This window comes from Scyliorhinus torazame, chromosome 17 (assembly GCF_047496885.1).
Source record: "Scyliorhinus torazame isolate Kashiwa2021f chromosome 17, sScyTor2.1, whole genome shotgun sequence".
Lineage (NCBI taxonomy): Eukaryota > Metazoa > Chordata > Chondrichthyes > Carcharhiniformes > Scyliorhinidae > Scyliorhinus > Scyliorhinus torazame.
In genome coordinates this window covers 78,587,782-78,612,173 of record NC_092723.1, presented here as the reverse complement: position 1 = coordinate 78,612,173, position 24,392 = coordinate 78,587,782, and positions in this window count along the sequence as shown.

Here is a 24,392-nt window from a genome sequence, read left to right as displayed (position 1 = left end):
AGCCGTCGTCTTTCCCCAAGTAATCTTTCCTCCGGGGCCTCTGCGTATCTCCTGTCCACTCTCAAAATCTCCCCCACTAACCTCTCCCTTTCCATACCCTCTGTCTTCTCCCTATGATCCCTAATGGAAATTAGCTCTCCCCTGATCACCGCCTTCAACGCCTCCCATACCACCCCCACCCGCACCTCCCCGTTGTCGTTGGCCTCCAAGTACCTTTCGATACACCCCCTCACCTTCCCACACACCACCTCGTCTGCCAGCAGTCCCACATCCAGCCGCCACAACGGGCGTTGGTCCCTCTCCTCTCCCAGCTCCAGTTCCACCCAGTGCGGGGCATGGTCCAAAACGGCTATAGCTGTATACTCCGTCCCCTCCACCCTCGGGATGAGCGCCCTACCCAGAACAAAGAAATCTATCCGGGAGTAGGCTTTGTGTACATGGGAGAAGAAAGAAAATTCCCTGGCCTGCGGCCTTGCAAACCGCCATGGGTCCACTCCCCCCATCTGATCCATAAACCCCCTAAGTACCTTGGCCGCCGCCGGCCTCTTTCCAGTCCTTGATTTGGAGCGGTCCAGTGCTGGATCCAACACTGTATTGAAGTCCCCTCCCATTATCAGGCCTCCTATCTCCAGGTCCGGAATGCGCCCCAACATGCGCTTCATGAATCCTGCATCATCCCAGTTCGGGGCGTATACGTTTACCAACACCACCCACGTCCCTTGCAGCCTACCGCTCACCATTACATATCGCCCTCCATTGTCCGCTACAATAGTCTTGGCCTCAAATGACACCCACTTTCCCACCAATATTGCCACCCCTCTATTCTTCGCGTCCAGTCCCGAGTGGAATACCTGTCCTACCCATCCCTTTCTTAACCTGACCTGGTCCGCCACCTTCAGATGTGTCTCTTGGAGCATGGCCACGTCCGCCTACAGTCCCTTTAAGTGCGCGAACACTCGAGCCCTCTTCACCGGCCCATTCAGGCCCCTCACATTCCACGTTACCAGCCGGATTGGAGGGGCTCTCACCCCCCCCCCCCCCCCCCCCCCCCCCCCACGTCCCGCTGACTAGCCATCTCCTTTTCTGGGCCAGTCCCGTGTCCACGCCTCCCTCGCCCTCCAGTCCCCCAGAGGGGGGACCCCCGTCCCGACCACCTCTTCTGTGTCCCATTCCCTTTCGGCCAGTGCAGCAGCAACCCTCCCCCCCCCCCTTCCCCACCTCCCCTCCCCCCGCTAGACCCCTGTCTAGCTTTTTTGCTCCCCCTATGTCACTCCCGTAAGTCAGCTGACGCCTGCTGACCCCGGCTTCCCCCGCCGTCCCATTGACCTCCCCGCGTGGGAGTCTCCCAATCCATATGCATTCCTTTGTTCCCCTTCCCGCCTTTCTTCCCGCGCGCTGGAAAAAACCCCGCGCTTTCCAAAGCCCGCTCCACCCCCTCTGGCGCAGCTCCTGTCGCGGCCTTGTCTCTCTCCCCCAGCCCATGTAACATTTCCTGCGCGTGATTGACACCCTATATATACAACAACCATCACACATCAAACCCCAAAACATCCCCCCCACCCTCACAAACCCTCAGTTAGAGTCCAACTTTTCGGCTTGTACAAAGGTCCACGCCTCTTCAGGCGTTTCAAAGTAATAGTGTTGGCCCTTGTATGTGACCCACAGTCGCGCTGGCTGCAGCATTCCGAATTTCACTTCTTTCCGGTACAACGCCGCTTTGGCCCGGTTGAAACCCGCTCTCCGCTTTGCAACCTCCGTGCTCCAGTCCGGGTATATTCGGATCTCTGCATTGTCCCACTTACTGCTCCGCTCCTTCTTGGCCCATCTCAGGACCCACTCTCTGTCCGTGAACCGGTGGAACCTCACCACCATCGCCCTTGGCGGTTCATTTGCCTGGGGCTTCTTCGCCAGCACCCGATGTGCCCCGTCCAACTCCAGCGGCCTCGAAGGGGCCTTCGTGCCCATCATCGTCTCGAGCATCGTGCCCGCGTATGCCCCGACATCAGCCCCCTCCACTCCCTCAGGGAGACCCAGGAGTCGCAGATTCTTTCTCCTTGACCTGTTCTCCAGGTCTTCGAGTCTTCTCGCCCACCTCTTGTGTAGCGCCTCGTTCTGCTCCACTCTCACCGCCAGGCCCACAAGCTCGTCCTCGTTCTGACTGACTCTTTTCTGTACCTCCTGGATCTTAGCTTCGTGGGCCTTCTGCGTGATCCCGAGTCCTTCAATTGCTGAAAGCATAGGCGCCAACATTTCTTTGCGCATCTCCTCGCGCTGCTCCTCGAAGCAGCGCTTGATGAACTTCTGCAGCTCCCCTTTGTCCCTGGCCGCCGCCATTTTGTTTACTTTCCCTCGCTTCTCCCGTTGCTCCAGTGCCGCTCCTTTGGCCGTTACACTTCTGGTCCGTTTCATAGAAGTTGGCAGTGTTTGCTTCACCAGTCTGCCCCCAAAAGTCTATGGAAACTCCTGAAAAAGGTCTGAGAGTCGGCTCCAGGCGGGAGCTGCCGAATGCGCGACCTACTCCTCCATGGCCGCCACCAGAAGCCTCGTCCTTGCTTCTTCAATGGCCTTGGTAGATCTTTTCACAGTTGTTCCCTCTGCTGCTAGAATTCACCTTTGATAGAGTCAAGTCAGATTGCAGCTTTAAGCTTGCCCTTCCCCCGCCTGCATGCTAGAAGAGGCCTCTGTCTATTGCTGCAGATCAAGCCAAATCTTTCACTGTTTCTGCCGGATCTGGTAGCCAAAAGACACAACACTCCTGGGGGACACTGTCAGGGGAATGCTGCAGCCTTCTTCCCACACCGGGAAATGTCAAACAAATGCCGTGGGGGCCCTGTAAAAGTGCCCAAAAGTCCGTTCCAAGCGGGAGCTACCGAATATGCGACCTAGCTCTGCATAGCCGCACCCGGAAGTCCCCCGTATGCCTTCTTGACTACCTTCTCCACCTGTGTTGCCCCTTTCAGTGACCTGTGGATCTGTACTCCTAGATCTCTCTGACTGTCAATACTCTTGAGGGTTCTACCATTCACTGTATATTCCCTACCTGCATTAGACCTTCGGGCAGGGGTTTGCGGATTGGGTCCGGTTGTTGTACCGGGCACCGATAGCGAGTGTGCGGATCAACCTGGTGAGTTTGGGTATTTTAGGTTGAATTGTGGGACGAGGCAGGGATGCCCACTCTCCCTGTTTCCTTTTTGCCTTAGCAATAGAGCCATTGGCAATGGAGCTAGAGCATCAATGGGTTGGCAGTGGATCGTGCGGGAGGAGCGATGGGTGGAGATTAGGGTCTCGATGTTTGCGGACGATTTATTGCTCTATGTATCAAACTCACTGGAAAGTATTGGTGGGACCATGGGCGTATTGGAGGAATTCGGCCGGTTCTCTGGGTAAAAATTAAACAAGGGGAACAGTACGGTCTTCCCGATCCAGGTAAAGGGGCAGGAGAGGAGGCTGGGTGAGCTGCTGTTCAAGGTAGTGGGGGCGAGTTTCAGGTATCTGGGCATCCAGGTGGCGTGGGGATGGGATAAATTGAATTTGGCACGACTGGTAGAGCAAATGAAGGGAGATTTTAAGAAGTGGGACGTGCTCCCACATTCATTGGCAGGGTGGGTGCAGTCTGTGAAGATGACGGTTCTCCCGAGGTTTTTATCTGTGTTCAAGAACCACCCGATCTTTATTCCAAAGGCTTTTTTTAGTAGGGTTATTGCACTGATATCAGGATTTGTGTCGGTGGGTAAAGCCCCATGGGTGAAGAAGGTGGGGTCGTGGGGTGGAGAGGCTGGCCCTGCCAAATTTGATGGATTATTACTGGGCAGCAAATATAGCCATAGTAAGGAGATGGGTAGTGGGGAAGAGGTCAGTATGGGAGCGATGGAGGCAGCCTCTTGTAAGGACACTGTTGTATTACGATTTTATAATAAAAATACGTTACTCTTTTTTTGTCTAGCCGAGTTGTTGAAATATAGACGTAATCTTCCAGTTGATGACAAAATAATTTAATGAGTAATATGAAATAAACTAGTGAGTTCTTTTTACTTCAATACTGAACTAGTAAACAAACAAATAACTATAGATTAAACTATTAAATAAGATAATGCTATTTACTAGGATCTGTTAACTTCTTTTCTCCAGCTGTTTCCCTTCTGTACTCTCCACATTCCTAACACACTCTCTTCTAGGAAAGAGCAGGAAAACGTTTTTATAGGTCTTGGCAGTGTGGCCATCTACTGATCATTTGCCTGTACTTGCGAAACATTACCTGATCATGTATTACTACATGCAGAGATCACTACATCCCCCCTTTTTAAAACATTTTTCTTGTGTACACAAAAGAAAATTGTACATTAGAAATACAGTGGCTTATGCATAGTACAGCAAATACTTGAATCACTTTAAAGTTCATAGATTGAGTCTATTCGATTTACGTCTACTTCTGGTAGATCTTCTCAGCTTTAACAGTGAGGTAGAGGTTTTTATGTTCTTGCTCTCTGGTGGAAAAGAATGCTGTTGTTGAACATATCTTGAAGTAAGGCTGGTTTAGCTCAGTGGGCTAAACAGCTGGTTTGTGTTGCAGAACAAGGCCAGCAGCGCGGATTCAATACCTGTATGAGCTTACCCGAACAGGCGCCGGAATGTGGCAACTAGGGGCTTTTCACAGTAACTTCATATTCATACTTGTGACAATTAAAGATTATTATTATCATCATTATTATTATTAAATCAAGATCAGGAAAAACTGGTGCGTGAACCTTCATCTGTAGAAGATCACGACGATTTCTTCTTGCAAGTACATCATCTGATGTTTTTATCAGATATGATCAAGGTGATACTTGTCTGAGAACTCGGGCTGTGTCTGACAAACCTCCATCAGGAAGTCTGATGTGAACAGTATCGTCTGCTTCAAGAGGTTTTAGATTCTTGGCATGTTGATCATAGTACTGTTTCTGTTTCTGGCGTTGGTGATGAAGTTTTTGTACATCATGTCGATCTGGAACAGTAATACGCACTTGTGGTAATGTTGTCCTAATGTTTCTATTAAACAACTTTTGTGCCGGTGATAATCCTGAGGTCAATGGTGATGATCGGTAAGATAACAAAGCTAAGTAGAAGTCAGATTGTGAGTCTCTAGCCTGACTTAATAATTGTTTGATAATATGAACACCTTTTTCAACCTTACTATTAGACTGAGGGAAATGAGGGCTTGAGGTGGTATGGCAGAAATTGTATGTCGCTGCGAATTCCATCCACTCCCAGCTGGTAAAACACGGACCATTATCAGACATTATGGTTTGCGGTATTCCATGTCTCGCAAAGATGTCTTTGCATACTTTAATGACAGCTGTGGACGTGAGATCAGTCAGTTTCATGACTTCTGGAAAGTTTGAATAATAGTCAATGACTTAAATATAATCTTTGCCCAAGAAATGAAAAAGGTCGATATCTACTTTCACCCATGGTGATGTGGTAATGTCACGCTGCTGCAATTTCTCTTTACACTGCTGATTTTGGTGTTTTTGGCAAGTAGAATATGACATTATCATGTCTGTGATATCTTGGTTAATACCCAGCCAGTATACAGCTTGCCTCGCTCTTCGTTTGCACTTCTCGATGACGAGGTGTCCTTCATGAAGTTTGCTCAGCATTTCTGACTTTAGACCTCTAGAATGATAATCCTGTCATGTCATAGTAGAATACCATCTCATATCATCAGTTCAGACTGTGTACTCTGGTATTGTGGACAGTGACATTTTGGCCATCCATTCTGCAAGTGATGGATTACTCTGCTCAAAGTGGCATCCTTCTGTGTCTCATCACTATCTGTTGAAGTTTGTGATCGGACTCAGGAAGTGATTCTCTAAACAGTTGTAGATGAGCATCAATATCATAGATTATCACAGATTATCATAGAATTTACAGTGCAGAAGGAGGCTATTCGGCCCATTGAGTCTGCACCGACTCTTGGAAAGAGCACCCTACCCAAGGTCAACACCTCCACCCTATCCCCATAGCCCAGTAACCCCACCCAACACTAAGGGCAATTTTTGGACACTGAGGGCAATTTAGGATGTGCAGGATAGGAGGATGTGCAGACTCTGCACAGACAGTGACCCAAGCCGGAATTGAACCTGGGACCCTGGAGCTGTGAAGCAATTGTGCTATCCACAATGCTACCGTGCTGCCATTGATTGAATCATTGATTAAGAACAAAGAACAAAGAAAATTACAGCCCTCCCAGCCTGCGCCGATCCAGATCCTTTATCTAAACCTGTCACCTATTTTCCAAGGATCTACTTCCCTCTGTTCCCCACCCGTTCATATATCTGTCTAAATGCATCTTAAATGATGCTATCGTGCCCGCCTCTACCACCTCAGCTGGCAAAGCGTTCCAGGCACCCACCATCCTCTGCGTAAAAAACTTTCCACGCGCATCTCCCTTAAACTTTCGCCCTCTCACCTTGAAATCATGACCCCTTGTAATTGAGACCCCCACTCTTGGAAAAAGCTTGTTGCTATCCACCCTGTCCATACCTCTCATAATTTTGTAGACCTCAATTAGGTCCCCCCTCAACCTCCGTCTTTCCAACGAAAACAATCCTAATCTACTCAAACTTTCTTCATAGCTAGCACCCTCCATACCAGGCAACATCCTGGTGAACCTCCTCTGCACCCTCTCTAAAGCATCCACATCCTTCTGGTATTGTGGCGACCAGAACTGCACGCAGTATTCCAAATATGGCCTAACCAAAGTCCTATACAACTGTAACTTGACCTGCCGACTCTTGTACTCAATACCCCGTCCGATGAAGGTAAGCATGCTGTATGCCTTCTTGACCACTCTATCGACCTGCGTTGCCACCTTCAGGGTACAATGGACCTGAACTCCCAGATCTCTCTGTACATCAATTTTCCCCAGGACTCTTCCATTGACCGTATAGTCCGCTCTTGAATTAGATCTTCCAAAATGCATCACCTTGCATTTGCCTGGATCGAACTCCATCTGCCATTTCTCTGCCCAACTCTCCAATCTATTTATATTTTGCTGTATTCTCTGACAGTCCTTCTCGCTATCTACAACTCTACCAATCTTAGTATCATCTGCAAACTTGCTAATCAGACCACCTATACCTTCGTCCAGATCATTTATGTATATCACAAACAACAATGGTCCGAGCACGGATCCCTGTGGAACACCACTAGTCACCTTTCTCCATTTTGAGACACTCCCTTCCACCACTACTCTCTGTCTCCTGTTGCCCAGCCAGTTCTTTATCCATCCAGCTAGTACACCCTAAACCCCATACGACTTCACTTTTTCCATCAACCTGCCATGGGAAACTTTATCAAACGCCTTACTGAAGTCCATGTATATGACATCTACAGCCCTTCCCTCATCAATTAACTTTGTCACTTCCTCAAAGGATTCTATTAGGTTTGTAAGACATGACCTTCCCTGCATAAAACCATGCTGCCTATCACTGATAAGTCTATTTTCTTCCAAATGTGAATAGATCCTATCCCTCAGTATCTTCTCCAACAGTTTGCCTACCACTGACGCAAGCTCACAGGTCTATAATTCCCTGGATTATCGCTGCTACCCTTCTTAAACAAAGGGACAACATTAGCAATTCTCCAGTCCTCCGGGGCCTCACCCGTGCTCAAGGATGCTGCAAAGATATCTGTTAAGGCCCCAGCTATTTCTTCCCTCGTTTCCCTCAGTGACCTGGGATAGATCCCATCCGGACCTGGGGACTTGTCCACCTTAATGCCTTTTAGAATACCCAAAACCTCCCCCTTCCTTATGCCGACTTGACTTAGAGTACTTAAACATCCATCCTTAGCCTCAACATCCGTCATGTCCCTCTCCTTGGTGAATACCGATGCAAAGTACTCATTAAGAATCTCAGATTGAGTGGGGTTGGCATCAATGGGGTCTTCAGGGACTTCTACGAGGAATTGTACCAATCCGAGCCCCCACGGGAGGAGGGAGGGATGGGCCATTTCCTGGACCAATTGAGGTTTCCAAAGGTGGAAGAGGGACTGGTGGCGGGACTGGGGCTCCGATTGGGCTGGAGGAGCTGATCAAAGGGATAGGAAGCATGCAGGCGGGGAAGGCACCGGGGCCGGATGGTTTCTCGGTCGAGTTCTATAATGTTGGGCCCGCTGTTAGTTAGGACCTTTAATGAGGCAAGGGAGGGGGGGGCTTTACCCCCGACGATGTCCCGGGCACTGATCTCCTTGATCCTGAAGCGGGACAAGGATCCCCTGCAATGTGGGTCTTACAGACCGATTTCCTTGCTAAATGTAGATGCCAAGGTGCTGGCGAAGGTCTTAGCCACGGGGATTGAGGATTGTGTGCCGCAGATCATCCATGAAGACCAGACGGGGTTTGTGAAGGGGAGACAGTTGAACGCGAATGTGCGGAGGCTTTTGAACGTTATCATGATGCCGGCGAGGGAGGGGGAGGCGGAGATAGTGGTGGCGATGGATGCTGAGAAAGCCTTCGATACGGTAGAGTGGGGGTACCTATGGGAGGTGCTGAAGAAGTTCGGGTTTGGGGAGGGGTTTGTCAGGTGGGTTAGGCTGTTGTATGAGGTCCCGATGGCGAGTGTGGCCACAAATAGGAGGAGGTCCGAGTACTTTGGGTTGCACCAAGGGACAAGACAGGGGTCCCCCCTGTCCTCCCTGCTCTTCGCACTGGCGATTGAACCCCTGCCCATGGCACTGAGAGAGTCGAGGAACTGGAGGGGGTTGGTGCGGGGTGGGGAGGAGCATAGGGTGTTGCTTTATGCGGACGTCCTGCTGCTGTATGTAGCGGACCCGGTGGGAGGAATGCCAGAGGTAATGAGGATCCTTAGGGAATTCGGGGACTTTTCGGGGTACAAGCTCAATATGGGGAAGAGCGAGCTGTTCATAGTTCAGCTAGGGGACCAGGAGAGGGGGATTGGCGAGCTCCCACTAAAAAGGGCGGAGAGGAGCGTCAAATATTTGGGGGTCCAGGTGGCCAAGAGCTGGGGGGCCCTGCATAGGCTTAACTTTACAAAGCTGGTGGAGCAAATGGAGGAGGAGTTCAAGAGGTGGGACACGTTGCCGCTGTCCTTGGCGGGTAGGGTGCAGTCAATCAAAATGACGGTGCTCCCAAGGTTTGTGTTCCTGTTCCAGTGCCTCCCCGTGTTTATCCCGAAGGCTTTTTTCAGGCGGGTTAACAGGAGTATAATGGGGTTGTGTGGGCGCGAGGGACTCTGAGGGTGAGAAGGGTGTTCCTGGAGCGGAGTAGAGATGGTTGGCGCTGCCCAACCTCTGTGGGTACTACTGGGCCGCCAATGCGACAATGGTGCGCAAGTGGGTGATGGAGGGGGAGGGGGCTGCATGGAAGAGGCTGGAGACGGCGTCCTGTGTGGGTACGAATCTGGGGGCGCTGGCAACGGCGCCGCTGCCGCTCCCTCCAAGGAGGTATACCACGAGCCCGGTGGTGGTGGCGGCCCTCAACATTTGGGGGCAGTGGAGGCGGCATGGGGGGAAGTTGGGGCCTCGGCGTGGACCCCATTCTGGGGGAACCAGCGGTTTGCCCCAGGAAGAACAGGTGGAGGGTTTTTGGGGTGGCACAGGGCAGAGATACGAACGTTGGGGGACCTGTTTGTGGACGGGAAATTTGCGAGCTTGGGTGAGCTGGAGGAGAAGTACGGGCTCCCCCCCGGGGAACAACTTCAGGTACTTACAGGTAAGGGCGTTTGCCAGACGGCAGGTGGTGGAATTCCCGCGGCTACTGCCACACACAGTACAGGACAGGGTGCTCTCGGGGGGGGTGGGGGGGTGGGAGTGGGGAAGATCTCGGAAACTTATCATGTGATGCAGGAGGAGGGGGAGGCCTCGGTGGTGGAGTTGAAAGGTAAGTGGGAGGAGGAGTTGGGAGAGGAGATCGAAGAGGGGATGTGGGCAGGTGCCCTAGGGAGGGTGAATTTGTCCTCTTCGTGCGCGAGGCTCAGCCTCATACAGTTTATGGTGCTGCACAGGGTACACATGACCGGGACAAGGATGAGCCAGGTGTGTTTGCTCAGGGAGCCCAGCAAATCACACCCATATGTTCTGGGCATGCCCAGCGCTGGAGGAATTTTGGAAGGGCGTAGCGAGGACGGTGTCAAGGGTGGTAGGATCCAGGGTCAGACCGGGCTGGGGGCACGCAATATTTGGGGTGGCAGAGGAGCCGGGAGCGCAAGAGGCGAAAGAGGCCGGAATTCTGGCCTTTGCGTCCCTGGTAGCCCGGCGAAGGATTCTCCTTCAGTGGAAAGATACGAGGCCCCCAAGCGTGGAATCCTGGATCAGCGATATGGCAGGGTTCATTAAATTGGAGAGGGTGAAATTCGCCTCGAGAGGGCCGGTACAAGGGTTCTTTAGGCGGTGGCAACCGTTCTTAGACTTTCTGGCAGAATGATAGACATTGGTCAATGGCAGCAGCAGCTCGGGGGGGGGGTTTACTTTATTTTTGTTTATGTTATTTACACTGGAGGGTCTGAGGGGGTGTATACACCTGTTGTGTTAAGTCAGGGTGTTAATGTTAATTTATTATTTATGTACAGGGGGGGAGGGGTTTGGTGGGTTGCTTTTTTAGATTGTGTTTTGTACTTAACCCTGTTGGGCTCTTTTTTCTTTCTCATTTTGTTATTGATATTTTATGAAAACCTTTCAGAAAAATTATTTTTAAAAAAAAGAATCCCAGATTGATTCTGTTTGTGTGATGTCTGTGTCAAATGAGCTTGACAGAGTGTCTGCTATGATTAACTCTTTACCTGGAATGTAGATAACGTTAAAATCATATCTTCGCAGTTTCATCATGAGCCGTTGCAGTCTCGGTAACATATCATTAAGATTTTTGAGTATAATGTTGACAAGAAGACGATTATCTGTTTCCACAGTAAATTTTGGTGAGGTGTATACATAATCATGAAATTTTGAAATTCCTGCAACAAGTCCAAGGCATTCCTTCTCAATTTGGGCATACCTGCATTCAGTTGATGTCATTGCTCTGGATGCATACGTGATTGGAGCCCAGTTGTTGTGGTCGTCTTGCTGTAACAGAACTGCACCTATGCCATTCTGACTGGCATCAGTTGATATTTTCATGGGCTTTGTCGGGTCAAAGAATGTCAAGCTTGGAGCCCGAATCAGCTGTTGCTTAAGATCTAACCATTCTTCATTGTGACACTGAGTCCATTCAAAATCAATGGATTTTTTTGATGAGCTGCTGCAGTGCAGTAGTTCTGGGTGAGATATTCGATAAATTTTCCAAGGAAATTCACAAACCCAAGAAATCTCAGTACAGCTTTCTTATCTTTCGGTGGCTGCATTGTTTTAATGGCTTGAATCTTACCATCGTCAGGTTTGATATCATGTGCTGTTATGTTGTCACCAAGAAATTTTAGTGATGTGGCAAACATACACTTCGATTGGTTGAGCTTTAAACCATACGTATGTATTTTCTTGAATACTTTTCTTTTTTTTTTAAATATATTTTATTAAAGTTTTCAAACACAATTTTTCCTCCTTACAAATCAACAAAAACGGTAACATGATAACTAATTGATAACATTGTTTAAATAAAATAGTGAACTAACAAAATGACACGAAATAGTGCTCCCCCCCGCCCCTCCACCCCATCTAGAACAAAAACAATTTACCCCCCCCCGGGCTGCTGCTGGCTATCTATTTTCCCCCTAATGTTCTGCTAGATAGTCGAGGAACGGTTGCCACCGCCTGGAGAACCCCTGAGCCGATTCTCTCAGCGCAAACTTCATCCGCTCCAGTTTTATGAACCCTGCCATATCGTTTATCCAGGCCTCCACGCCGGGGGAGTACATGAGTAAAATCCTTCGCCGGGCTACCAGGGACGCAAAGGCCACAATATCGGCCTCTTTCGCCTCCTGCACTCCCGGCTCATCCGCTACCCCAAATATAGCTAACCCCCAGCTTGGCTTGACCCGGACCTTCACCACCTTCGCGATCACTCCCGCCACTCCCCTCCAATACTCCTCCAGTGCCGGACACGACCAAAACATATGTGTGTGGTTCGCCGGGCTTCCCCCCGCACCTCCCGCACCTATCCTCCACTCCGAAGAACCTGCTCAACCTCGCTCCCGTTATATGTGCTCTATGTAGCACCTTAAATTGGATCAGGCTAAGCCTGGCACAGGAGGAAGAGGAATTTACCCTACTTAGGGCATCAGCCCACAAACCCTCCTCAATCTCCTCCCTGAGCTCGTCTTCCCATTTTCCTTTCAGCTCTTCTACCAGCTCCTCCCCTTCTTCTCTCATCTCCCGGTATATTTCGTACACTTTGCCCTCCCCGACCCACACCCCCGAAAGCACTCTATCCTGGGTCCCCTGTGTCGGGAGCAGTGGAAATTCCCTCACCTGTTGTCTCGTGAACGCCCTCACCTGCATATACCTAAAGATATTCCCCGGAGGCAGCTCATACTTTTCCTCTAGCGCTCCCAAACTCGCAAACGTCCCATCTATAAATAAGTCTCCCACTCTCCTAATTCCTGCCCGGTGCCAGCTCTGGAAACCTCCGTCCAACCTCCCTGGGGCAAACCTATGGTTGTTCCTGATCGGGGACCACACCGAGGCTCCCAACACCCCCCTCTGTCGCCTCCATTGCCCCCAGATACTTATTGTTGCCGCCACCACTGGGTTTGTGGTAAACCTTTTCAGGGAGAGCGGTAGTGGCGCCGTCACAAGCGCTTTTAAGCTTGTTCCTTCACAGGACGCCATCTCCAGCCTTTTCCACGCCGCCCCCTCTCCCTCTATCATTCACTTACGGATCATCGCCACATTGGTGGCCCAGTAATAGTCGCCCAAATTTGGCAGTCCCCCTCTGTCCCTGCTACGTTGCAGGAACCCCCTCCTTACCCTCGGGGCCTTCCCTGCCCACACGAAACTCATGATGCTCCTATCTATTTTCTTGAAAAAGGCCTTAGTGATCAATATGGGGAGACATTGAAACACAAATAGGAACCTCGGGAGGATCATCATCTTAATCGCCTGCACTCTGCCCGCCAGTGACAGCGGCAGCATATCCCACCTTTTGAAATCCTCTTCCATTTGCTCCACCAGCCGAGTCAGATTGAGTTTGTGTAAGGTTCCCCAACTCCTGGCTATCTGAATCCCCAGGTATCGGAAGTTTCTTTCCACTCTCCTTAGCGGCAGGCCATCTATCCCTCTACTCTGGTCCCCAGGGTGTATCACGAAAAGCTCACTCTTTCCCACGTTAAGCCTATATCCTGAGAAATCTCCAAACTTCCTCAATATCTGCATAACCTCTGTCATCCCCCCCACTGGATCCGCCACATACAGCAGTAGGTCATCTGCGTAGAGTGACACTCGGTGTTCCTCGCCCCCTCTCCATTTCCTGGAGTCTCTCAGCGCTATGGCCAGTGGTTCAATTGCCAGCACGAACAGTAATGGGGACAGAGGGCATCCCTGTCTTGTTCCCCTCTATAACCGAAAATACTCCGATCTTTGCCGATTTGTGACTACACTTGCCATTGGGGCCCCATAGAGGAGTTTAACCCCTCCCCGAACCCAAACCTCCTCAGCACCTCCCATAAATACTCCCACTCTATCCTATCAAATGCCTTCTCTGCATCCATTGCCGCCACTATCTCTGCCTCCCCCTCTGCTGGGGGCATCATTATCACCCCCAATAGCCGTCGCACGTTGACCTTCAATTGTCTCCCCTTTACGAACCCTGTCTGATCTTCGTGCACCACCCCCGGGACACAATCCTCTATCCTCATTGCCAGCACTTTTGCCAACAACTTGGCATCCACATTCAGGAGCGAGATAGGCCTGTAAGACACACATTGCAGCGGATCTTTATCTCGCTTCAGGATTAGTGATATCGTCGCCTCCGACATTGTCGGGGGTAGGGTCCCCCCTTCTCTGGCCTCGTTAAAGGTTCTTACCAGCAGCGGGGCCAACAAGTCCACATATTTCCTGTAAAATTCCACCGGGAACCCGTCAGGTCCCGGGGCCTCCCCTGCCTGCATGTTCCCCAGCCCTTTGGTCACCTCGTCCACCCCGATTGGCGCCCCCAGACCTGCCACCTCCTGCTCCTCCACCCTCGGGAACCTTAGTTGGTCCAGAAACTGCTGCATCCCCTCTTTTCCCTCCGGGGGTTGGGACCTATATAACCTCTCATAAAAGGTCTTAAACACCTCATATACTTTCCCTGCTCTCCGCACCGTAGTTCCCGTTTCATCCCTAACTCCCCCTATTTCCCTCGCCGCTGTCCTCTTACGAAGCTGGTGGGCCAACAGGCGACTCGCCTTTTCCCCATATTCATATCTCATCCCCTGTGCCTTCCTCCACTGTGCCTCTGCCTTCCCTGTGGTCAGCAGGTCAAACTCCGTCTGAAGTCTTCGCCCCTCCCTATATAGTCCTTCGTCCGAGGCCTCCGCATATCTTTTATCCACACTCAAGATCTCCCCCAGTAATCTTTCCCTCTCTTTGGCCTCTGTTTTCCCCTTGTGAGCCCTGATGGAGATCAACTCTCCCCTGACCACCGCCTTCAGCGCTTCCCATACTACCCCCACTCGGACCTCCCCATCATCATTGGCCTCCAGGTACCTTTCGATACATCCCCGCACCCTTCCACAGACTCCCTCATCCGCCAATAATCCCACATCCAGTCGCCAGAGTGGGCGCTGTTCCCTCTCCTCTCCTAGTTCCAGATCCACCCAATGTGGGGCATGGTCTGAAACAGCTATGGCCAAGTACTCCGTTCCTTCCACCCTCGAAATCAGTGACCTTCCCAAAACGAAGAAATCTATCTGGGAGTATACCTTATGGACATGGGAGAAAAAGGAGAACTCTTTGGCCAGCGGCCTGGCAAATCTCCACGGATCCACTCCCCCCATTTGGTCCACAAACCCCCGAAGCACCTTGGCCGCTGCCGGCCTTCTTCCGGTCCTGAATCTAGATCGATCTAACCCTGGGTCTAGCACGGTGTTGAAGTCCCCCCCCCTATTACCAGGTTTCCTACCTGGGGGTCCGGGATACGTCCCAGCATCCGCTTCATAAATCCCGCATCATCCCAGTTCGGGGCATATACGTTGACCAGCACGACCTCCATTCCCTGCAGTCTGCCACTCACCATCACATATCTGCCCCCGCTGTCCGCTACAATGTTCCTAGCCTCGAATGACACCCGTTTCCCCACCAATATGGCCACCCCTCTATTTTTTGCGCCCAGCCCTGAGTGGAACACCTGTCCTACCCATCCTTTCCTTAACCTAACCTGGTCCGCCACCTTCAGGTGCGTCTCTTGAAGCATGGCCACGTCTGCCTTCAGCCCTTTTAAGTGCGCGAACACTCGGGCCCTCTTAATCGGCCCATTTAGGCCACTCACTTTCCACGTGATCAGCCGGACTGTTGACTAGCCATCACCCTCTCTGGGCCAGTCCCACGTCCCGGTCCGCGCACCCACCCGTCCCCCAGACGGCGCATTCCCGCCTCGACCACCTTTTCTCTTACCAGCTCCCTTTCGATCTCAGCAGCAGCAACCCAGTTGTCCCCCCCCCCCCCCCCCCCCCCGCTAGATCCCCGTCTAGCATGGTTACTCCCCCCATATTGCTTCCGAAAGTCAGCTGACTTCAACTGACCCCGGCTTCTCCCGCTCTCTCCTTGACCCCCCCCCGTGTGTGGAACTCCCATCCTCCTTGCGCCTATCTTCCCGCCATCATCTCTCTGGCGCGGGGAAAAAAAAACCCCGCGCTTTCTAGAACCATCCCGCCCCCTATGGCGCAGCTCCCCCTACAGCCCCGTTCCCATTCCCCATCCCCCGCCTGTGTCTCCCCCCCCCCCCCCCCCCCCCACCGGCACCCACATTTCTCAGTGTCCCCCCCGTCAAAGACCGTCCCGATACAGTGAACCTCCCTTTCCCCAATTTACACCTCTATACATCAACATTGTCGTTTCCCCTCCAACATCAGTCCCTCAGTTCTGGTCCAGTTTCTCTTTTTGGATGAAGGTCCATGCTTCTTCCGACGTTTCAAAATAGTAATGTCTATCCTGGTACGTGACCCATAATCGCGCCGGCTGCAACATCCCGAACTTTCCTTTCTTCTTATGCAGCACCTCCTTGGCTCGATTGAAACTCGCCCTCCTTCTCGCCACCTCCGCCACCTCCAGTCCTGATACACTTGTATCACCGCATTCTCCCATCTGCTACTTCGTACCTTTTTGGCCCAGCTCAAAACAACCTCTCTGTCGTTGAAGCGGTGAAATCGCACGATCATCGCCCTAGGTGGTTCTCCAGCCTTTGGTCTCCTCGCAGGGACCCGGTGGGCCCCTTCCACTTCCAAGGAGCCCGAGGGGGCCTCAGCTCCCATTAGCGAACGTAGCATCGTGCTCGCATAAGCCCCGCCGTCAGCTCCTTCCACTCCCTCGGGGAGACCCAGGATCCGGAGGTTCTTTCTCCTTGATCTATTTTCCAGGACTTCAATTCTTTCGATGCACTTCTTATGGAGCGCCTCGTGCGTCTGCATTTTGACCGCTAGGCCCAGGATCTCGTCCTCATTATCAGTTACCTTCTGCTCCACCACACGGAGCTCTATCTCCTGGGCCTTTTGTGTCTCTTTAAGCCCCTCGATTGCCTGTAACATCGGGGCCAGCACCTCCTTTTTTAACACCTCCACACACCGTCTTAGAAATTCATCCTGGTCCAGTCCCCATGTCGCCTGGGCTCCCTCCGACGCCATCTTGTTTCTTTCTTTCCTCTGCCGCTGCCTTCGAGGATTCTCCGTGATCTGGCCACCGCCGCCGATTTTTTCTTTCACACTGGGGGGGGACTCCCTGTTGCTTCACCCCACACCGGGTTTCGTCGTGAAAATTTCCCGTTGGGGCTCTCAAAAAGAGCCCGAAAGTCCGTCAGAGCTGGAGCCGCCGAAACGTGCGGCTTAGCTGAGCATCGCCGCAACCGGAACCTTGAATACTTTTCTTAATTGTATCATGCATTCTTCTTCTGTGGTCGGCCAGGGGCGGGATTCTCTGATCCTGAGGCTAAGTGTTGACGCCATCGTAAACACCGTCGCGTTTCACGATGGCGTCAACAAGCCCCCAGGAGCAGCGATTTTGAGCCCATCAGGAGGCCAGCACGGCACTGGAGCGACCCATGCCGCTCCAGCTGCCTCTACCAGCTGCGACCGGCGCGAATGCACACATGCGCGGTGGCTTCCTTCTCCGCGCCGGCCCCGACGCAACATGGCGTAGGGCTACAGGTGCCGGCGCGGAGCAAAAGAGGCCCCCAGCCTGAGACGGCCCGCCGATCGGTAGGCCCCAATCATGGGCCAGGCCATGGCGGAGGCCCCCCCAGGGTCGGACCCCCCCCCCCACCCCCAACCAGGCCGCCCCCGAAAGGATGCACGCTGAGGTCCCGCCGGGTAAGACCACACGTGGACGGCACCGGCGGCACCCGGCCCAGCCCGGGCGGAGAATCGGTGGTGGGGCCGGGTAGAGCAGCCCCCGACAGGCGCCGCGCTGACCGCGCCGGCACTAATGCCGCTGATTCTCCGCTTACTGGAGAATCGGCGGACTAGCGTCGGGGCAGCGTCGCGCGATTCACTCCCGGCATTTCTCCGGCCCAGCGTGGGCTGAGAGAATCCTGCCCCAGATAATTTTGTCGTCGACATACACACGAACACCTTCAATGTTCTCTGTCATCTGCTCCATTATGCAATTAAATATTTCTGATGCAGATATTATCCTGAAGGGCATCCTATTGAAACAATACCTACCAAAAGGTTGAATGTGCAGAGGAGCTTGCTGGAGTCATCAAGCTGCATCGGCCAAAATCCTTGTGAGGCATCTAATTTGGTGAATATTTAGGCATCGGCCATTTCTGAGGTGATTTCCTCTCTTTTAGGTGTCGGGTAATGCTCTCGACGAATATTTCTGTTGAGGTCTTTAGGATCCATGCACATCCTGATGTCACCAGGCGGTTTCTTTACACAAACTACTGAGCTCACCCAGTCTGTTGGTTGTGTCACTTTAGAAATTATCCCTTGAGACTATAGTCTCATGAGTTCAGCTTTCAATCTCGCTCTCAGAGGTGCTGGTACTTGTCTTGGTGGATGGATAACTGGTTTGGCATCTTTTTTAATAAGAATTTTGTACTGATATGGGATTGTGCCCATGCCATGAAAAACATCAGGGTATTCTTTCAATAATTGTTGGATGTCATCTTCTATTGTAGATGTCTCAGAAGTATTCAGCTGTAATTCTTTACATGCCTGAGCACCCAATAGCGAAGATCGGTGATCATCCACTATTTCAAATGTCCCTGTTGCTGGCATTTAGATAACACGAACCATGCAAAATGATCTGATTTCCATTGAAATCTTTCAGTGAACATTCCGCAGGTACTATGTCGTAGTCACCTGTGATAGTAGATAAGGCCTTAGAGTTGAGTAAATTTGCTGAAGCGCCTGTATCTAGCTTAAATGTTATTGGGCTATTGTTGATACATACTGTTGTCATCCATTCATTACTAACGATGTTGACTTGCTGATTCTTTGTTGCTTGAAGTGTTTTCTTAGTTGCGTGGAGAGCTTTCTTTGTTGCTTGAAGATCTGTCTTTAGTAATGCTTCAATCACTCCGCTAAAAAAAAGTATTTTCCAAGGAGAACATTTCATCATCTTGGGAACAATCTTGCGGTGATTTGACTATTTCATCTTTCTCTATTGCTCTTATGTTATAATTCTTTTTGTGTGTAGGTGGGAGATAATTTGCTGAAGACTGGCACTGAGAAGCATAATGATTCATTTTTTCAGCATCTCAAACAGCGTTTTCCAAAAGCTGGACAGTTCCCCTTTAAGTGGGTGTTACCATATCTGTAACACGTTGTGACATTGTCTCTCTGACTCATCAGTGACATTCGCGCATGCGCAGACCTCTTTTGCGGAGTCTCGCATTTTAGTGCGACGTGCTCATGTCCCAAGTTGGAAAATACGTGCGCAAGATTGCTGCCATCCCAAACATGCTTCTGTGCTGCCTGCGACATCTTTTTAATTTTCTCAGCCTCGTGATGGACTTTCACGCCTTTTTCTTTCGGATAAAATTCTAAGTATTGACTTTTACTTTGTTCGCTGGAGATGCATTTTACAATAGCCATTTTTAACGTAAGATCATTTTGGCGTAATAAGGCTTCTCTTAAAGATTCATCTGAAATGTAATGAAATGAAAATCGCTTATTGTCACAAGTAGGCTTCAAATGAAGTTACTGTGAAAAGCCCCTAGTCGCCAAATTCCAGCGCCTGTTCGGGGAGGCTGGTACGGGAATTGAACCCGCGCTGCTGGCCTTGGTCTTCTTTACAAGCCTGCTATTTAGCCCACTGTGCTAAACCAGACCCCTATGGTATCTGTTATACCATAGACGATTTGATCTCTCACTAGAGTTATGCAGATCAGCATAATTACAGGTCTGAGCTCAGAGTTTTAGATCAGTTATGAAGTTATTAACAGATTCTCCAATCTTTCGCATTCACTTATGAAATCTAAGTTGCTCTAATATTTTTTTTGTCTGCATTCTGCAGTGATCATCGAATTTAGCGATTATCAGTTCAAATTTATTTTTATCTTTGCCTGCAGCAAAAATAAATGAGTTGTAGATTTCAATAGCTTGCTGTCCTGCTAGGGACAGAAGCAAAGCGATCCATCTAGCTGCTGAAGCAGTATTTAAATCGTTAGCTTCAAGATAAAGCTGGAATTGTTGCTTAAACAGTTTCCAATTTAGATTAAGGTTCAGACAATCATAGAATTTACAGTGCAGAAAGAGGCTATTCGGCCCATCGAGTCTGCACCGGCCCTTCGAAACAGCACCCTGCTTAAACCCACACCTCCACCCTATCCTTGTAACCCAGTAACCCCACCTAACCTTTTGGACACTAAGGGCAATTTAGCATAGCCAGTCCACCTAACCCGCACATCTTTGGACTGTGGGAGGAAACCGGAGAAAACCCACACAGACACGGGGAGAATGTGCAGACTTCACACAGTGACCCAATCCGGGAATCGAACCTGGGACTCTGGAGCTGTGAAGCAAGAGTGCTAACCACTGTGCTACTGTGCGCTCACTATTAATCCAAAAACAATTTGGAAACTTGATTTTTTTTCAAAATTAAATCTATAAATCACAAGTTACACGAGTAAAAGTGACCACAAAGTTCATCCATCCCCCTCCTGAGTGATATCCTCGTGTTGCTTAGGGAAGAAACATGTCATCTTTAACCAGTCTGCCGATATGTGATTGCAGGCACACAAGAATGTGGCTGACTTAAATTGCCCTCTGAAGTACCCAAACTAGCCACTCAGCTGTACTAGAAATCCCACCGCCATCTTCTCACGGCACAAAGGGATGGCCTTGCCTACATCTCAAGAGTAAATTTGGGGGGCCTCCTTGAGGTGGTGGGCAGTGCGATTCATGATGACGAAACACGGTGGGGGGAACGATTGTGAAAAGGAGAGACTTCAGATACAATAAATGTTTCACTCATTTAAAAATGTTATATATCATCTTTGGTTAACAAAAAGCAAAAAATATTAAGTTATCTGGGGAAAAGGTGAGTTAACCGTAAGTAGACTAAAGAGCGGAACGGACTCGAGGGGTTAAATGGAATACTCAGGTTACCGGTTGTCTTCAGATGTCTGGGAGCCTGCACTTGGTCCATCAAAATCAATTTGTTATCGAGGATTCTTTTGCTGCAATGACTTCGCCAGTCGAATAGCTGGTATCGGATCTTTATCTTCTTTGTTTGAATTTACTTACTAGTCTTTCTTAAAGATAATTCTCACATGGTACCATGTTATATTACAATTTTGTAATATATATATTACTCTTTTTTGTCTAGCCGAGTTGTTGAAATATAGACGTAGTCTTCCAGGTGATGACAAAATAATTTAATGAGTAATATGAAATAAACTAGTGAGTTTACATAGATTACATAGAACATACAGTGCAGAAGGAGGCCATTCGGCCCATCGAGTCTGCACCGACCCACATTAATCCCTCACTTCCACCTTATCCCCGCAACCCAATAACCCCTCCCAACCCTTATGGACACTACGGGTAATTTAGCATGGCCAATCCACCTAACCTGCACGTCTTTGGACTGTGGGAGGAAACCGGAGCACCCGGAGGAAACCCACGCGGACACGGGGAGAACGTGCAAACTCCGCACAGACAGTGACCCAGCGGGGAATCGAACCTGGGACCCTGGCGCTGTGAAGCCACAGTGCTAATCACTTGTGCTACCGTGCTGCCCTTTTTACTTCAATACTAAACTAGTAAAAAAACAAATAACTATAGATTAATCTATTAAATAAGATAATGCTGTATACTAAGATTTGTTAATTTCGTCTCTCTAGCTGTTTCCCTTCTGTACTCGCCACACTCCTAACACACTCTCCTTGAGGAAAGAGCGGGAAAACTTTTTTATAGGTCTTGGTAGTGTGGCGATCTTCTGATCATTTGCCTGTACTTGCTTAACATTACTTGATCATGTATTACTACATACAGAGATCACTACAGACACTAGCTTAGGTGTACTGTTGATGGCACCTCTGCCGTTCTCGCCGGCCAGGTACTCCACAAGTCCGGTGGTGGTGGCAGCCCTGAAGGAGTGGGGACAGTGGCGGCAGCACCTGAGGCTGGAGGGGGCCTCAGTTTGGGCACCGATCTGCGGGAATCATAGGTTCGCTCCGGGTGAGTTAAAGGCGGGGTTCCGGGGGTGGCAGCAGGCAGGGGTGGAGCAATTTGCGGACCTATTCGTTGGGGGCTGCTTTTTGAGCTTCAAGGGGCTGGTAGAAGAATATGAGCCACCCAGCGGGAATGGGTTCTGGTACTTGCAGGTGAGGGACGATGTGATGAAGCAAGTTCCTTCCTTTCCCGATCTGCCGCCCCCGGGGTTGCAGCACAAGGTGGTGTCGAAAACAGGGGTGGGGGAGGGCAGAGAGTCGGAGACTGGGAGGGCGCCCCGATAGGAGAAGTCAAGCGAAAGTGGGAGGAAGAGCTGGGGAGAGGGGTTGGCAGCTGGGCTGTGGGGGGAGGCTTTGAGGAGAGTGAACGCATCCTCTTCATGTGCGAGGTTTTATTCAATTCAAGGTAGTTCACAGGGCACATATGACGGTGGCCAGCATAAGTAGGTTTTTTGAGTGGGTGGAGGATAAGTGTGGGTGGTGCGCGAGTGAGCACATGAACCATGTCCACATGTTTTGGGCCTGTCCGAAGCTGGAGGGATTCTGACAGGGGTTTGCTTGCGTTATGTCTGAGGTGTTGAGTGTGAAGGTGGTCCCAAGTCCAGAAGTGGCAATCTCAAACCACTGAGAGCTGTTTCAGCCTGAGTGTTACTCTTACTTGGTTTCCAGTCCAACTAGAATGTCAGCTAGCTGTGCTGAGGAGAATCGGGTGTCTGAGAGATTTACCCTTTTCAGGGAGAGAGAAACTCAAAGAGCCTCCTTCAGCTCTGTTTAAAACAAAACTAAAAACTGGAATGACAGGGCGTGATCCTCCGGCCTCATTACGTTCTCGCTCAAGCGAGAACTGCGGTGAATAGTGGGAGAGGCTGAAAACGAGAACCGTGCCAGCCGCCAAATAGTTTGCGATGCAACCGGCCCGCTCCCGTAGGTGAAATCGGGATCTCGCCATGGCATGGTGAAAATCAATTATCACCACTTAAACCCTGGGCGGGATTCTCCGATCCTGGGGCTAATTGTTGACGCCGTCGTAAACGCCGGAGCACTAGAGAGCCTCATGATGCTCCAGCTGCCGATACGGACGTCAGCATGGCCGGCGAAGGTCTGCGCATGCGCGCCACGGCCGGCGCGAGTTCGCGCATACGCACGGGCTGCCCTCCCCACGCCGGCCCCGATGCAACATCTCATTGACCGACAGGGGCCCGGCGCGGAGGAACATAGGCCCCCCGGGATAAGCCCGCCCGCCAATCGGTAGGTCCCAATCATGGGCCAAGCCACCGTGGAGGCCCCCCGGAGTCGGATCCCCCCTCCCCCCCACCAGGCCGCCCCCCCCCCCGCAGCCAGAACGCTGAGATCCCGCCGGGTAGGACCACACGAGAACAGCGCCGGCGGGACTCGGCCGAACTCGGCGGGCACTCGGCCCATCGCGCGGGTAGAATCGCCGGGGGGGGGGGCAGCATTGAGAGGCCCTTGACCGGCGCCACGCCGATCGCGCCGGCGCCGTTGATGCCAATTCTCCAGTCGCCGGAGAATCGGCGGACCGGCGTCGGAGCAGCGTCACGTGATTCACGCCAACCCCACCACCCCCCCACCCCGGCGATTCTCTGACCCGGCGTGAAGTCGGAGAATCCCGCCCCCTATTTCCATACAGTTACCGGGAGCAATCCCTTATTCAACGGCTTCTCGTTATTCATCGGCCTTCCCAGCAAGTGGTCACGTTGGCGCCGATTAGTACTAATTTTTTTTAAACGTGAACCTGGCGGAAGGGCTTCTGTAGGAAGCCAAGGAAGTGAGCAGCCATCTTTACTCACAGGCAAAGAGTCCGGGGTGCTGGACTAGCCACCCCAGTGCTTGGCGGAGGGTGGAGGACCCTCAGCTGGGACAGGGGGATCCTCCACAGGGGTGGGCCGCCATGGGAAAAGGGGGCGACCCTGGGGGGGGGGCAACCACTCGCGGCACCACCATTGCCAACCCCTGGATCATATTTACCCGTCCGGCAGTAACTCTTGTCCCTGCCTGTCAGTCCCACAGACCACCCATAACACCACGACTGCCGAGGCCTCTGGCAGCATAGCTGAAGGTTATCGCTAATAGGGAATTGGCAATCGTGGTTAACTGGACACTTCACAGAACCCAAGTGGATTCCCATTTGTGTGCTGGCCATGTAGCATGTGGGAGTTATTGACTAGCATCCCAATCGGGCAGCACGGTAGCACACGTGGCTAGCACTGTGGCTTCACAGCGCCAGGGTCCCAGGTTCGATTCCTGGCTTGGGTCACTGTCTGTGCGGAGTCTGCACGTTCTCCCCGTGTCTGCGTGGGTTTCCTCCGGGTGCTCCGGTTTCCTCCCACAGTCCAAAGACGTGCAGGTTAGGTGGATTGGCCATGATAAATTGCCGAGTGTCCAAAAAGGTTAGGAGGGTTTATGGGGATAGGGTGGAAGTGAGGGTTTAAGTGGGTCGGTGCAGACTCGATGGGCCCAATGGCCTCCTTCTGCACTGTATGCTCTATGTTCTATGTGATACCTGGACAGTATACCTGAACACTGTTGGAGGCAAAACCACACACACAGCAGCCAACATCCGAACACCAAAGGGATGGGACACAGCTCCGGGGACATGTCCACGGCCGAAGGGTGAGTGAGTGCCATG